The sequence below is a fragment of the Manis javanica genome, chromosome 11 (genome assembly GCF_040802235.1).
Source record: "Manis javanica isolate MJ-LG chromosome 11, MJ_LKY, whole genome shotgun sequence".
NCBI classification, from domain to species: domain Eukaryota; kingdom Metazoa; phylum Chordata; class Mammalia; order Pholidota; family Manidae; genus Manis; species Manis javanica.
Genome location: NC_133166.1, coordinates 65,191,036 through 65,208,234, shown reverse-complemented (window position 1 = coordinate 65,208,234; position 17,199 = coordinate 65,191,036). Strand labels below are relative to the sequence as shown.

At 49.2% G+C, this 17,199-nt stretch overlaps 1 long non-coding RNA gene across 2 annotated transcripts; it reads left to right on the top strand.

The window, feature by feature from the left end:
• The first annotated feature begins 9,517 nt into the window (after nucleotides 1-9,517).
• On the top strand, nucleotides 9,518-16,376 carry LOC108395958 (uncharacterized). 2 transcript variants are annotated; one of them, XR_012122693.1, is made up of 4 exons: nucleotides 9,518-9,734; nucleotides 12,138-12,259; nucleotides 13,040-13,188; nucleotides 15,722-16,376. It is a non-coding gene; the product is annotated as an uncharacterized lncRNA (long non-coding RNA). The 2 variants fall into 2 exon arrangements; XR_012122692.1 differs by lacking the exon at nucleotides 9,518-9,734 and adding an exon at nucleotides 10,256-10,400.
• The last annotated feature ends 823 nt before the right edge of the window (nucleotides 16,377-17,199 follow it).

Genomic DNA, 17,199 nt, shown 5'->3' with positions numbered 1-17,199 from the left:
CAAGGGCCCCCCTGAAGAACCATTATCATCCTCACCCCGACACTCCTTCATTAAGCTCCGTCAAGCCCTTGTAAAAGCTCCAGCTCTCCATCTCCCTGATTTGTCAAAACCCTTCTCATTATACATTCATGAGAGGTCCAGTCAAGCTCTAGGAGTCCTAGGCCAATATTATGGCCCATCCTTTGCCCCAGTAGCTTATCTCTCCAAGCAATTAGACCCCACAGTTCGGGGATGGGCCCCCTGCCTACGGGCATTAGCCGCTGGACAGCTCTTGCAGAAAGAAGCTCATAAACTAACATTCGGAGCGCCACTTACCATTCTGTCCCCACATCACCTAAAAGATCTCTTAACCTACAAAAGTTTACAGACTCTCCCCCCCTCCAGACTCCTCACCTTACTGTCCTCTTTCCTCCAAAATCCAAACATTTCTTTCCTCCCCTGCCCGCCCCTAAATCCGGCCACTCTTCTTCCTCTACCCTGCTCTCCTCATACTCCCTCGCATGATTGCCTAGAAGCCCTTCACAACTTCCTTCCATGCCACTCCACGATCTCCGAAGGAGCCCTCTCACACTCCGACCTCATCTGGTTTACTGATGGGTCCTCCTTTAAACATGAGGGCATCCACTACTCAGGATATGCAGTAGTCTCCCTCGAAGATGTCATTGAAGCACGAGCCCTACCCCCTGGTACAACCAATCAGCAGGCTGAACTCATTGCAGCCACCAGAGCTTGCACTCTGGCCCGGGACACGTCTCTCACATTGTACACTGACTCCAAGTACGTATTCCACATTCTCTTGTCCCACGCGGCAGTATGGAAAGAACGAGGCCTCCTCACCACAAAAGGGAATTCCATAACTAATTCAGCCTTAATTACTAAACTTTTAGAGGCTTCACAACTCCCACACCGACTAGGCATAGTCCACTGCAAATCACATCAAAAAGATGACTCCCCCATTGCAAGAGGTAACAACAAGGCCGACAGAGTAGCCCGGTCAGTTGCCCTATCAGAAAACGCACCAGGCAACAATCCGTCTGCCCTTGCAGTTTTAGCCTTATCACAAGATGCCCTCTGCTCTCAGGACAAAGAGTCTCTCTTCCGCCTCTTACATGACCTGTTCCACCCCAGCCCCCAATCCTTAATCCATTTTTTACAATCTTTTTTTCCTCTCTCTCCTGAAGACAAAACCCTACTTAACCAAATAACCTGCAAGTGCACCATCTGCCAACGCACTAACCCTAATACCCCCCTCAAAGCCCGACCCTTCCCGGCTCATCAAGCAAGGGGTAATGTCCCCGCTGCAGATTGGCAAATAGACTTCACTAACATGCCCCCTGTACGACGTACCAGATACCTACTCGTGCTAGTAGATACATTTTCAGGATGGGTTGAAGCTTTCCCCACCACTAACAAACGAGCATCCGTAGTTGCCTCTATCCTCCTCACCCAGATCTTTCCTAGGTTCGGGATGCCCACTTCCCTCCAATCAGATAACGGCCCTGAGTTCACTGCCCAAATTATCCAGAACCTCTCCAAGTCGCTCTCGCTCCCCTGGCATTTACATTGTCCTTATCGACCACAAGCTTCAGGAAAAGTAGAAAGAGCCAATAGGACTCTAAAAGACATCCTGACCAAACTATCTCTAGAACTACACCTTGACTGGGTTCGCTTACTTCCCTTAGCTCTACTCCGCATTCGAGCCCTCCCAAAAAAACCTTCCTTCTTGTCACCCTTTGAGATCATGTACGGCCGCCCGATTCTACCCCCGGGGCTCCCTTCCCACAAAGGACCAATTCCTCCCAATATAGCCCTTCCACTACTCTCTCTCCTCCGCACTGAATTGTGGAAATATCAAGATTGGCTCCTTCCTGATCCATCCGCCTCCCAAAATCCTCCTGTCTTACAGCCCGGCCAACTAGTGTTTTATAAGCCACCAGAGGATCAGCCCTCTCTCACCCCGAAATGGGAAGGTCCACACCCAGTTATTCTCTGCACCCCCTCGGCTGCCAAGCTCTCACTGCCTGATAACTCTGTCACCCCTTGGATTCATATCTCCAGGTTGAAACCAAATACCCAAGACTCACCTTCTCTGGACACCCAAGACCCATCAGTCACAATCCAGAGTCCTTCGGACACAGCCCAAGACGCTGTCTACTCTACCACGCCTCATCCCTCTGATCCCTTGAAGCTCCGCATCTCCCGTGCACCCTCTTTGCCATCCATACCTGAATCATGACTTTTTCCTCCTTTACTGCTCTCTCGCTTTTTTCCCTCATTCCTATTGTCTTCCCTGCCGCCCCATCCTCCTTTGTATGGCGATTCAAAGTCAAGCAGACTTACACACAGCATCAAACAAAAGTTACTGCCCTCATTGCCACATCAGACTGCCCTCTGAAAGGCTGCTCTGAGCCTTTGTACCTCCACTTTCCTCCCTCCACTGAAGTATTCATTTACAGCTACCTTTATTCTCCCTACCTCTGCTTCCTCTATGACCAAAGACAAGCCTATTGCAGGCGATGGCCAGACACCTACGGGGGATGCCCCTACTGGTCTTGCACCATTCACTACATGGGTGACTTCCAGTACCCACAGTATTACTCCTCCAACCGTTTCATGAAATATCCCAACGGCTCATTCTCCTTATCAATCCCAGATCCCTGGGACTCTCGATGGGCTGCTGGAGTAACAGCCTCAGTTTACTACAAGGGGTCCTCGACCCCCCACGGTACCCTTCATATCTCTCGAGAGTATGTTCCCTCTCGCTCCCAGATCTCTCAAGTTGCATCAGATATCAGACATTCCGAAAAGGTCATTATCCAAACTCTTGACGGCGCCTCTTCATCTTATTCCTCCTACTCTTGGTTACAGCTCATTCAAGACACCACCATCTTTCTCAACCACACCCTCAACACCGCCAATTGTTTCTTGTGCGCATCACTACAGCGCCCACTGCTGGCCGCCGTGCCCCTTAATATTTCCAACTACTCCTTCCATGCAGAAGGACAACCCCTCCGTCCCCTGGCAGACATACCCCTATGGGAGCCAGAATACCCAGATAATCTCACCATCCACCACTGTGTAGGCCCAACTCCACCCCCCTCCAGTGCACTTCACTGCCTCTCTATCTACACCCCTACCTCCGGCTCCAAGACTTTTACACAACCGGGACACTTCTTTTGGTGTAATGGCAGCCTTTTCAACTCACTGCCTCTCAATTCCGATACACCCTGCATTCTCGTCACCCTAATCCCACAGCTTACACTTTACAGCATGGCAGAATTCCTTGAGCTCCAACCTCCCTTGCACTCGCGCACAAAAAGGGCTGCTTTCCTTCCCATCATGGTCGGTATCTCTTTAATCACCTCAGCCATTGGGGTGGGGTTTTCAGGAGGAGCCTTGGGTCACTCTCTATGGGCAGTTAGAGATCTCGACGCCAAACTTGAGGGAGCCCTGGCATCCACTGCCGATTCCCTAGCCTCTCTCCAAAGACAAGTCACTTCGCTAGCTAAAGTCACCCTTCAAAACCGGCGGGCCCTAGATCTGCTTACAGCCGAGAAGGGTGGCACCTGCGTCTTCCTCCAGGAAGAGTGCTGCTATTACATCAACGAATCCGGCATTGTAGAAACTGACATCACCAAACTCACTGACCTTGCCTCCAGCCTCCACTCTGCTTCCAATTCCAACCCATTCTCGTCAATACTAACAAACCCCCTCCTCACCTGGCTCTGGCCCATTGCAGGCCCCATAATAGTCATTCTTCTTGTCTGTCTCTTCTTACCCTGTATAATAAAGTTCATCAAATCCCAAGTCGGGAAAATCTCTAATCAAGCTTTCAACCAGCTTTTACTCAGGAACTACCAGCTTCTGGCCACGGAAGACCCCTCACCCTCACGTGACCTCCTCACCACATGCTGAGATGGACCCCTCTCTCCGCTGGAAACTGTTCCTGGAAACAATGGCCGCAGACGCCTGGCTCCTGACACCCATATCCTCTTGGCACCATTGGAATCAACAGGTCCTCAACCTATGGTTACAGGGAACCTTCATTGATTTCCAACCTGAAGAAGTCCACATCTACTCATCCTTACTGTGGGGAGTCCTGTCAACCCTTTCCTCCCAATCCTCAAACCCTCACTCCCTTCTCCGCCCCTGTTCAGCAGGAAGCAGTCAGAAAGAAAGCAACGCCCACAAACCCATAGAGGAGAAAGGGGGGAATGAAGGGTCCCCACCAGTAAGATGGCGAACTTCCGGCTTCTTTTCGGGGTCCTCGGTTCCCGCCGGCGCCACCTGAAGCCCAATCACCTCTCGCCCCCCTCCCAATCCCAGCACCTAGCCAACAGCCACCAGCCCCGTAGAAGTAACACCACAATCACCCTATGCCCCATCCTATATATCCCAGCACCTTTCCCTAATAAAGCGGAACTCTCCGGTAAATTGCTGTTGTGTGTCGCTCCTTTCCTTTCAAGGTGATCAAAGAGCTACTGACTATGATGGGAAGGAAAGCAGCTCTTTTTGTGCACGAGGGCAAGGGAGGTTGGAGCTCAAGGAATTCTGCCATGCTGTAAAGTGTTAACTGTGGGATTAGGGTGACGAGAATGCAGGGTGTATCGGAGTTGAGAGGCAGTGAGTTGAAAAGACTGCCATTACACTAAAAGAAGTGTCCCGGTTGCGTAAAAGTCTTAGAGCCGGAGGTAGGGGTGTAGATAGAGAGGCAGTGAAGTGCGCTGGAGGGGGGTGGAGTTGGGCTTACACAGTGGTGGATGGTGAGATTATCTGCGTATTCTGGTTCCCATAGGGGTATGTCTGCCAGGGGGCAGAGGGGTTGTCTTTCTGCATGGAAGGAGTAGTTGTAAATATTAAGGGGCACGGCGGCCAGCAGTGGGCGCTGTAGTGATGCGCACAAGAAACAATTGTCTGTGTTAAGGGTGTGGTTGAGAAAGATGGTGGTGTCCTGAATGAGCTGTAATGAAGAGTAGGAGAAATGGGAAGAGGGGTGGGGATAAGAAGATGAAGAGGCACTATTAAGAGTTTGGATAATGACTTTTTTGGAATGTCTGCTATCTGATGCAACTTGAGAGATCTGGGAATGAGAGGGAACATACTTTCGAGAGATATGAAGGGTACTGTGGAGGGTCGAGGACCCCCCGTAGTAAACTGAGGCTGTGACTCTGGCAGCCCATTGAGAGTCCCAGGGATCTGGGATTGATAAAGAGAATGAGCCGTTGGGATATTTCATGAAACGGTTGGAGGAGTAATACTGTGGGTACTGGAAGTTACCTATGTAGTGAATTGTGCAAGACTAGTAGGGACATCTCCTGTAGGTATCTGGCCATCGCCTGCAATAGGCTTGTTTTTGGTCATAGATGAAGCAGAGGTAGGGAGAATAAGGGTAGCTGCTAGTGAACACTTCAGTGGAGGGAGGAAAGTGGAGGTATAAAGGCTCAGAGCAGCTTTTCAGAGGGAACTCTGGTGTGGCAATGAGGGCAGTAACTTTTGTTTGATGCTGTGTGTAAGTCTGTCTGACTTTGAATCGCCATACAAAGGAGGCTGGGGTGGCGGGGAAGACAATAGGAATGAGAAAAAAAAGCGAGAGAGCAGTAAAGGAGGAAAAAGTCATGATTCGGGTATGGATGGCAAAGGGGGTGAATGGGATTTTGGAGGAAAGAGGACAGTAAGATCAGGAGTCTGGAGGGAGGGAGAGTCTGTAAACTTTTGTAGGTTAAGAGATCTTTTAGGTGATGTGGGGACAGAATGGTAAGGGGTGCTCTGAATGTCAGTTTATGAGCTTCTTTCTGCAAGAGCTGTCTAGCGGCTAATGCTCGTAGGCAGGGGGCCCATCCCTGTACTGTGGGGTCTAATTGCTTGGAGATATAAGCTACTGGGGCAAAGGATGAGCCATAATATTGGCCTAGGACTCTTAAAGCTTGACTGGACCTCTCATGAATGTATAATGAGAAGGGCTTCGACAAATCAGGAAGATGGAGAGCTGGGGCTTCTACAAGGGCTTGACGGAGCTTAATGAAGGAGTGTCGGGGTGAGGAGGATAATGGTTTTTTAGAGGGGCTCTTGCTGAGGTTGTATAGGGGTCTTGCCAACAGGGTGCAGGGAGAAGTTAGGGATCTACGTTCTAAAATATCTAGCTAGGCTTAGAAAGGGCCTAGAAAGGAAAGGATTTTTGTCTTGGTTTTGGGAATGGGCAGGTCAGAGAGGAGCCATTTTCTGTCTAAGGTAATGGACTTTCTTTGTTGCGATAGAAGGAATCTGAGGTAAGTGATAGGAGGGGAAGAGATTTGAGCTTTGACGGGGGATACTCGGTAACTTCTGGAAGCTAGATGGTTAAGTAGGGAGGCAGTGTCAAGTTGAGACTGTTCCCACGAGAGACTGCAGAGTAGAAGATTGTCTATGTATTATAAGGTGGACTTGAAGTGATCATGATGAAACTGTTTGAGGTCCTGAGCTAGGACCTTTGTAAAAATATGGGGACTATCTCGGAAGCTTTGTGGCAAAACTGACCAAGTGAGTTGTTTAGAATGTCTTGTGTATGGGTCCGTCCAGGTGAAGATGAAAAAATCTTGGGAGCAGGGGTCTAGAGGGATAGAAAAATGGGTCTTTGAGATCTAGGACTGAGAAGTGGGATGCTGAGGCTGTATGGATTTGGAACTAAGATATGGATAGGGACAATGGCTATGTTGATGAGGTAAAGGTCTTGGACAAGGCGGAAAGATCCGTTGGTTTTTTTAACAGCTAATATGGGGGTATGTGTTTGAGATCTAGGACTGAGAAGTGGGATGCTGAGGCTGTATGGATTTGGAACTAAGGGATGGATAGGGACAATGGCTATGTTGATGAGGCGAAGGTCTTGGACAAGGCGGAAAGATCCGTTGGTTTTTTTAACAGCTAATATGGGGGTATTAAATGGGGAGTGAGTGCGTCTGCTTGAATGATGGGTTGGAGGCCTATGAGGGCTGAAGTGGTTAGGAGGTATTGGGCCTGACAGATATACTGAGAGGGGTCACATAATTTGATAGAGGCAGGGGGACATAGGGCCACGGAGGGGCTTGTAATGTCCCAAACTTTGGGATTTACAGGGTGTATGAGGGCAGAACCGGAGCTTTCATTGGGTAGAGGGGGGTCGTCGGCTATGAGGGCCATCAGAAAGGGATTACTGGGGGCTGTGGGAGTGGATATAGTTATGGAAACATGGAGGAGGGAAAGGATGTCTCGTCCTAGTAAAGGGATGGGACACTGGGGCATAACCAGGAAGGAGTGGGAGAAAGGTATGGGATTGTCTTGGATTGTGCATAAAAGGGTGGGTGGGGGGTTTAATGGGAAAATCTGTTTACCTCCTACTCTGACTATAGGAGTAATGGCTGGCGTGGTAGGGCCCCAGTATTCTCACAAGACTGAGAAGGTGGCTCCTGTATCTAGGAGGAAGGAGATGGGGTGACCGTCTACTGTTAAAGTAACCCTGGGCTCCTGTGGTGATGGAAATGGTCAGGTGAGAAGCCCCCGGGCCCCATCAATCTTCTTCTGCCAGCCCCACTACGGCGGGCTTAGGATGGGTTTGTTCGTCCAGCCTCCCCTTCGGGTGGTTGGGCAATTAGACCCCCAGTGGCCCTTTTTGTGGCATCTGGGGCATGGGGTGGTAGGAGATCTGGGGGAGGGGCACGCCCTTGACCAATGTCCCTCTTTTCTGCACTTGAAACAAGCTCTTGGGGGGGCTTGTTTGTAGAGGGGCGCCCAGGTTGTGGTTTTATCAGCTGGGCCAACATCTGGAAATTGGCCTGATCAGCCTTTTGTTTACGGCATTCTTTCTCCTCCTCCCGCTTATGGAAGACTTTAAAGGCCACTGTTAGGATCTCAGTCTGTGGGGTAGCGGGGCCCTGTTCTAACTTTTTGAGTTTAGCTTTAATGTCGGGGTAGCCTTGAGCTAGGAAGTATGTCATAAGGACATGTCTTCCTTCAGGTGTTTCTGGGTCCAGGCTGGTATACTGTAATAGGGCTTGAGTGAGTCTGTCTAAGAACTCGGAGGGGATTTCATCTCTCTTTTGAATTATGTCTTGGAGCTTTTGAAAATTGACGACTTTACAAGCTGCCCTTTTTCAGACCTGCTATTAAGCAGGATGCAAAAATACCTCAAGAGCGGAGACTCATGGCGGTGTTATAATTTCAGTGTGGGTCTTGTTTGGGGACAGCAGTGGGGCCAGGGGGATAGGTGGGGTCAGTCCTGTGGGTTTCAGTAGCCTGCATTTGGGCGAAGTCCTAAACTCGTCTACGCTCTTCAGGGAGGACAGTATTGGCCAGGAGCATGAAAATGTCATGATGTGTGAGGCTGTAAGACTGGAGGGTCTATTGAAACTCCCTTATGTATGTCATGGGATCAGTGGAAAAGGAACTTAGGCGTTTCTCTAGTTAGGCTAAATCTCTTAAGGAGAAAGGGACGTGAACACGCACAATGCCTTCGGATCCTGCTACCTCCCGGAGGGGGGCGATAATTTTGGGAGGCTCTCGGGACTGAGTCTGAGGGGGACTGAAGGGTTCTGGCTCAGTCTGTGAGGGAGTGACGCGGTCTAGCCGTGCCTAGTCGAGCAGGTGCTGAAGTGCAGAAGGGGGGCAAAGAAAATAAAGAAGGATAGAATCAGACCCACATGTCGCCAGCTAGCAGCCCAGCTGCTTGCCTCTGCTGCTTTAGTTGGGCTTGAACTCATGACTCTGAGGTTAAGAGTCCCATGCTCTACTGAGCTACAGCAGGGCTCCAGTTAATTGCTTATGGAATGTGTTGTTTTCTATTCCTGCCACATCGGCAAGTGGGGGAAGGGCATAGCTAGAAGCAGGGGCGGTGTTTCTACACATCTTCAAGGTCTCCCTATTTTCAGAGTGAGGAGTCTTGGCAAGATATGTTTTTGTGGACAGATAACTTCTAAGGACTGCACCGGTTGTTCTCTAGCTTGTGCTTTCCCATGCTGCGTTCAGACATGGGGGGAGGTGCTTTCCCATTCTCTCTACAAACATGTGAGAAGACAAAGGTGGTCCCTAACAGGGGAGAAACAGGTGATGAGGGCAAAGACGGAGGAGGCCCCTGGGACTTAGTTAAAGGGGGGCTGAAAGGCTCAGGCTTAATCTGCAGGGAATGAAGGTGGAGGAGGTGAGATGGGGGAGGAGATGGTTGGGGAGGAAGGGAGTGGGGCTGTTGTAGGAGAAGAAGGGGAAGGGAGTGAACAGGAGGCTTCTGCGGGGGCGGCGGCTTGCAGGCTAGGAGAACTTGGGAGGGGGCGGGGAGAGGAGGAGGCAGAAAGCTTCGATATAGGGAATCTCCTTCCATTTTTTCAGGCGCTGGCAGTAGTTAAAAAGATCGCGAGTGATGTTAGGATCAAGAGTTCCCCCTGCAGGCCATTGCTTGTTATTGTCTAGGGGGGTATGTCGGCCAATCTTGGGAGCAATATTTACGGAGAAGTTTTGGTTTTATATCAGGCGTCAGGGAGAGGTTAGCCAGATGCTTAAGCAAGCATTCAAGAGGTGAACTTTCAGGGAGGGATGAGGAGGCTCCCATGGCTAAAGGACAGAGAAGGAGACAAACGGGAAGACGAACGGAGTTCCTCGGACCACAAGGAGACAAAGGGCGTCCCCGATGATCCTTCGTGGTCTGCGGAAACTCGTATACGAGTCGGAATTTCTTGGGAAGTGTGGGTCGTCACCCAGACTTCCCTAAGAAGGCAGAGTGCCGGAGTCACGAGGTATCTAGCGCTAGGCGTTTTCGGCAGACGGAGCAGAAGGAGGAGGGAGGGGAAAGGGAGCGTTCTCATCCACAAAGGAGTCACCTCGTTTATGGCTGTTGGAGGGGGGTGCCTGAGAGTCAACCGCAGCCGTGAAGGCCTGAGGTGGGGTTTTATGACTGTAGGAGGAGGGGTTTGAGCATCCGCCTCAGCCGTAAAGGCTTGAGGCGGGGATTTATGGCTGTTTGGGGAGGGGCCTGAGGGTCCGCCGCAGCCGTGAAGGCCTGAGGCTGGGAGAGTTCCCTCCTCATCCCCTAGCGTCAGGGCCTTGCCGGACGATGACGGTCAATGGTACTGCGATAGCTCGGGGAAGAGTGGCCCACTCCGGGGAAATTTTGCTTAAAAACTTTCAGCACTGATGGAAGGGATGGTGAATGCGTTTGACTGTCGGAGGAGGGGCCTGAGCGTCCGCCGCAGCCGTAAAGGCTTGAGGCAGGGATTTATGGCTTTTGGAGGAGGGGCCTGAGGGTCCGCCACAGCCGTGAAGGCCTGAGGCGGGGAGCGTTCCGTCCTCATCCCCGAGCGTCAGGGCCTTGCCGGACGATCACGGTCAATGGCACTGCGATAGCTCGGGGAAGAGTGGCCCACTCCGGGGGGGAAAACTTACCTAAAGGCCAGAGAGGAGTGGTGAGTGTGATGAGCCAGCGCCGGAAAAAGAGGACGAGGGCAAGCTGCTGCTGGTGTCGGGGGAAGACGGGGCCCAGTTGGGGTGTCCCGTCTCCTGGGTTTCGGCACCAATGAAAGGAAAGGAGCGACACATAGCAGCAATTCACCGGAGAGTTCCGCTTTATTAGGGAAAGGTGCTGGGTTATATAGGAGGGGGCATGAATTGATTGACGTGTCACTTCTACGGGGCTGGTGGCTGTTGGCTAGGTGCTGGGATTGGGAGGGGGGCGAGAGGTGATTGGGCTTCAGGTGGTGCCGGCGGGAACTGAGGACCCCGAAAAGAAGCCGGAAGTTTGCCATCTTACTGGTGGGGACCCTTCAATAAGGAAAAGAAAGGGATTGGTTGGAGACTGAGAACCAGGCAGGTATCCTGGATCTTGCTCTAACAGATGCTGTTGGGTGATAGGTTCAATTCAAGCTCCGGTAGGGATATAGTATCTTAATGTTTTAGTCATGCGTTCTCAAGATTTAGGACAAGACCATGTTAACCACAAACTAGAAATGGAGTGCTAAGCCAGCTAAGGTGCTTTTTGTTAGGCTGCAGGCATCAGGGTAAGGGGTGAGCCTGATGGATAAGCTCAGGCCTCACCAAAGGAGGCAAAGAGACCAACAGGCTCTGGTCTGACAACATTCCAGAGCCTGATCGGATAACCCTCCTAACTAGAGCCCTTCCCCCAAGCTAAAGGATTAGTGGTAACTTTCCAGTACCTGGCTAAAGGCCAATAAGAGACCCCCATGTACCCTAGATGAGCCAATCCTCATGCCCCTGTACACCTTTGCCCTCCCTCCCCCTGCCTTCTTTAAAAACTTGCTGCCTGCCCTGTTGGGTGTGACTTCCCTGTCCTGTGTTTCAGACCACGGAACATCACCCGGGGGTGCATTCAAATAAACTACCTGGCCCTTTGTGGCCTCTCTTCGCCTGCTTACTTCGGTTAGAATTTATTGGAATTTATCTTACACTTTTGGCTGCAAGGGATGGAAAAGCCTACTAAAAGAGGCTTAAATGATGCCCAAGTAGTCAATTCCAAAGCTCAGTGATGTCACCATGGACCCAGTTTCTCTCCATCTTTCTACTCTGCTGGTGCGCAAGCTTGATTCTCTAAAATGATTACTCTTATGGTCCCAAGTGGTTGCCACAGCTCCAGCCATTATGCTGAGGATCTCTTAAGAGGCTGAGAGAAGGAACATTCCTGTTTTGTGCCTTTTTTGAAGAGTTAGGAAACCTTCCAGAAGCCACTAGTAGATTCTCATATTTCATTGGTCAATCCTTCTTAAACTGACAAGGAGACTGGGATTATCACGATTCATTCTCACTAATCAAGATTTAGTGACTCCTCTCCCCTGCTCCACAAGCCATCTCAGAAAAGAAAGGAACAAAATTGTGGCTTTGGCAGCAAGGACAAAGGAGCAGTGACTGGTATTGGGTCCAAAGATACTGTTATGTGCCATGGAGACTTCTACTCACCCCCGTTGCTGAGACCCTATGGTCCCTATTAGTGCGGCAATGTACACAAAGCCCCCCAACCCTTATAAACATAGCTAAATCTCAAGTGCACCCTAAATATATGAGTGGCAGGCCTGAGGCTGCTGCCCTTCTGAAGCAGGAATATGGGGGTCCTTGGTTCCTGTTCTGCTCTAAGGGGCTTCCCCAGCTTCCTAGAGGCACTGATCTCATCCAGTCTCCCTCTTGTTTTACAGACAGGAAGCTGAGGCATTGTGTGGGGGTTTGGACTTTGGACACACAGCTGAAGCCCAGTGTATCTCAAGGCTGTGGAAAGATGGACTTGCCTCACAGGATTATTTAGGATTAACTGAAACAGGTAAAGAGACTAGTTTGGACCCAGCCCACAGTAGGCACTCAGGGCAGTTCCCTCCCTCCCTCTGCAAAGGGGACTGAAAAATGAGGTAAGGCAGGGACCTGAAGCCCAGTGACCTGGAGAGGGAGCAGGGAAAGGCTCACTAGCTGGACAGAAAATCAATAGAACCCTCCAGTGGCTACAGAACAACCTGGGGGCCAGAACTAGCCTGGTAGAAATGCAGCTGCCCTCACCCGCATCCCCATGGGTTCCTTCCACCTGCCTGCGGCTCTTCTGAGAATATTTCCCCGTCCCAACCCAGCCTGTATCTGGACAGAAAGTCAATGGGGAGTGAGGTTGTAGACATAAACAAAGGCCACTCAAATGTGAACAAACTGATGCGATTCTATCAGAGTTTGCGATAGTGAGGGAGTCAGCCACCGTCGCTAGTAATTTGGCAAAGACTCATAGAGAGGCAGTGGGAGAGCTTTACAGTGAGGACACGGAAGGCTTCAGGTGTGCCTCAACTGGAAGCTGGTAGGAAGGGAAAGCGGAGGTGGGCTAACCAGAAGGGGGCGGGGAGTATTATGTGATTGGTTGTCAGTAGTTGGACGGGGTGGAGGAGGGAGGAGAGGGCAATAGGGAAACTGGCAGTCATTGACCAGGCAGTGCGGAGTGTTTCGGGTCTGTTGCTGCAGAGGGTGTGGTTTGCCTTCCAGGGCTGATTGCAGCAGAGGCTGTGGGTCAGAGTTACATTGTCACTACGGTTTGGCCAATGTCCATTTGTATATTCATTCTCTCCAGGTGCAGAGAGGGAGCCCAGCTATGCGGTTTGGGGCACGTTGCTAAACATCTCCATGCCTCCGTTTCCTCACCTGTGAAATGGAGATGTTCATAGTACCTGTCTCAGATGTTAATACACGCGAAGTGTTTAGAATGGCACCTGGCATGTGGTGAGTATCCAACAGAGTGTTAGTAAGAACAATAGTAGTAATAGTAATAATAATAATTTACAAATTTTTATTAAGATATTATTGATATACACTCTTATGAAGGTTTCACATGAAAAAACAATGTGGTTACTACATTTACCCATATTATCAAGTCCCCACGCATACCGCAATGCAGTCACTGTTCGTCAGTGTAGTAAGATGGGACAGATTCACTATTTGCCTTCTCTGTGCTACACTGTTTTCCCCATGATCCCCCACACCATGTGTACTAAACATAATACCCCTCAGTCCCCTTCTCCCTCCATCTCCACCCACCCTCCCACACCCCTCCCCTTTGGTAACCACTAGTTCCTTATTGGAGTCTCTGAGTCTGCTGCTATTTTGTTCCTTCAGTTTTGCTTCATTGTTATACTCCACAAATGAGGGAAATCATTTGGCACTTGTCTTTCTCTGCCTGGCTTATTTCACTGAGCATAATGTCCTCTAGCTCCATCCATGTTGTTGCGAATGGTAGGATTTCTTTCTTTCTTATGGCTGAATAGTATTTCATTGTGTATATGTACCACATCTTCTTTATCCATTCATCTACTGATGGACACTTAGGTTGCTTCCATATCTTGGCTATTGTAAAAAGTGTTGCAATAAACATAGGGGTGCATATGCCTTCTTGAATCTGGGAAGTTGTATTCTTTGGGTAAATTCCAAGGAGTGGGATTCCCTGGTCAAATGGTATTTCTATTTTCAGTTTTTTGAGAAACCTCCATATTGCTTTCCACAATGGTTGATGCAGTTTACATTCCCACCAGCAGCGTAGGAGGGTTCCCCTTTCTCTGTGTCCTTGCCGGCATTTGTTGTTCTAAATCTTTTCAATGCTGGCCATCCTTACTGGTGTGAGGTCATATCTCATTGTGGTTTTAATTTGCATTTCCCTGATGATTAGCGATGTGGAGCATCTTTTCATGTGCCTGTTGGCCATCTGGATTTCTTTAGAGAACTGTCTATTCAGCTCCTCTGCCCATTTTTTAATTGGATTATTTGCTTTTTGTTTGTTGAGGTGTGTGAGCTCTTTATATATTTTGGATGTCAATCCTTTATCAGATCTGTCATTTATGAATATATTCTCCCATACTGTAGGATACCTTTTTGTTCTATTGATGGTGTCCTTTGCTGTACAGAAGCTTTTTAGCTTGATATAGTACCACTTGTTCAGTTTTGCCTTTGTTTTCCTTGCCCAGGGACATATGTTCATGAAGAAGTCACTTATGTTTATGTCCATGAGATTTTTGCCTATGTTTTCTTCTAAGAGTTTTATGATTTCATGACTTACATTCAGGTCTTTGATCCATTTGGAGTTTACTTTTATGTATGGGGTTAGACAGTGATCCAGTTTCATTCTCTTACATGGGCTAACAACTCTTTTAACTGGCCTTGCTGGGCCAGCGGTTGTTACTCCTTAAACTATTAGTGATACCGTGCATCTTTAATGAGCTCATTAACTTTCTCAGGGAACGCATTTCTTCCGTACAGCTCATGTATATGCAGAGCCGTTATGACCCTATCATAAGCCAAAGAGATGATGCCCCCTAAAATGAAGTTTAAAGAGGCATCAGAGGGGGGATAGGGAAAAACTTACAAGGACAGCAATCTAGTCCAGGTGGCTCCTTTCTGCTGCTCTTCTTAGCAAAGACAACAGAAACTCCTTTAACTTCCCTCTCTGAGCACCCCCCGCTCTGCTGAGCACCCACTCCCTAGGTTCACTCCCTAAACTCACTCCCCCTTTCCTGCTCGCTTGCTGTGAACGTAGGAATGTTACAGATACAGAAGTAGAAAGATATATATTACTCCCTTTGCCTTTGTTAGGGGCTCAGACTTTTGGGAGATTACTCCCCTCTGAGCCCACTGGTGTGAAATAAAGCCTCAAAACTCCAAAACCTTTGAGTGCTGCTTGGTTCTTCCGTTAGTGATCTAGTCCAGGTTTTTTTCAGTATTTTCTGTAACACTTCCATGAGGGCAACCTGTTCTTTTTCCTTGGTCACCAATGAATCTTGCCAACTATCCCAATTGTCTTGCCAATGGATTTCAGCCCCAGGCAAGTTCACTATGGATTCAGTGTGACCAAAGAAACGACAGTAGAACATTCTTGGGGTGAAAGGGTTATACCCAACTTTATTTCCATGGTGGCAGGTCAACCACTAAAATCCCATCCACTCAGAGTGTCTGCATGAAGCAAGCCAGTCTCTGCCTCTGGGCCTCTCTGCCCACACAGTTGTCCTCTGGGCCTTTCTGCCCTCACAGCCAACCTCTGGACCTGCCTGCACAGCTGTCCTCTGGGCCTCTGTCCTCAGTACTGCCACTACTCCAGGCTCTGCACTGCTCTCCTGCAGCCTTGCAGCCATGCCACCATGTCACCCAGAGTACTAGGAGGAGCTCTTTATATAGTCAATAGCAACATATTGACCACATGTGTGTAGTGAGCTAGCCAACCAGGGCCAGGTGAGAATCCTGGTCACAGGAAATTTAATTTTATCCACAGCATGTATGACTTCAACCAATAGAGGAAGGCAGAAGTGACACTGTGTGACTTCCAAGGCTGGATCAAAGAAGACCAGCTAGCTCCACCACCTCTATTTGGGACATGCACTCTGGGGGAAGCCAGCAGCAGGTAAGAGGTCTAAACACCCTGAGACCACAGTGCAGGAGAGGCCATGTCCAGTTGCTCCAGCTGCCAGTACAGTGAAGCTCCCAGGCCACAGCCAGCACCAGCGGCCAGCCACAAGACTGGATGGTCTTGGACATTCAGCCCAGTTGAGGCTTCAGACAATGGCAACCCAAGCCAGCATCTTGACTGCTGCTGTAAGAAATTCCAAGCAAGAACTGCTCAGTTGTGCTCTTCCCAACCCATAAAAGCATGATCAAAATAAAATGTTTGTTTTCAGCTGCCAAGTTTTGGGGTAACATGTTAGGCATTAGTAGGAAGCAGGTTATTTCTTTAGTACTTTCCCCTTCACAAAGACTTCCAGAATCCTGTTATCCCAGAGTCTATGTGACATCCCCACTGGAGAATGTCTCATCCCAACCCACCAGTATTTCAAAGTTAACATGTCTAAAAGGAAACTCTTGGTCCCAACCCACCTCTCATTCCTTAGTCTATCCTGTCCAATAAATGGCACCTCCTTCCCAGTTTGTAACCAGAGTCTGGCATTTCCTTGAATTCTTCCTTTCTCTTTACCCAACATCCAATCCCTCTGAAAGGTCTGTTGACTTTACCTCCAGAATGCTTCTCAAATATGTCCTCTCTCCACTGGTACTACCACCATTGAGCCACCATCCTTTCTCACCTGGCCGCTACTGTAGCCCCAACTGGTCCCCCTACCTGTGCTGTGGAGATCCTTGCCTCTTCTGTCAATTCATTCTCCTCACAACTGTCAAGAGGGATTTTCTTAAGATAGAAATCAACTCATGGCACCCCTGGTGGCTTCCATAGCACTGAGAATGAATCTGCTCTCCTTGCTATGGTCAGTACAGTGTTCCTTGGCTGGAACCTGGCCTCTGACTCCTCTCTTTTCTTCTTTTTTTAAAAATTAAGTTATCAGTGATTTACAATCTTAAAAATATTTCACATGAGCAGCATGTGGTTTCAACATTCACTCATATTATCAAGTCCTCACCCCCGCCCCCATTGTAATCACTGTCCATCAGCATAGTAAGATGCCATAGAGTTATTATTTGTCTCCTTCAGGCTGTACTGCCTTCCCTGTGACTCGCCTGTATTGTGTGTGCTAATTATAATGCCCCTTAATCCCCTTCAACTCTCCCTTCCCACCCACTCTCTCCCACCCCCCTCCCCTTTGGTAACCGATAGTCCCTTCTTGGAGTCTGTGAGTCTGCTGCTGTTTTGTTCCTTCAGTTTTGCTTTGTTGTTACACTCCACAAATGAGTGAAGTCATTTGGTACTTGTATTTTTCCACCTGGCTTATTTCACTGAGCATAATACCCTCTAGCTTCATTCAT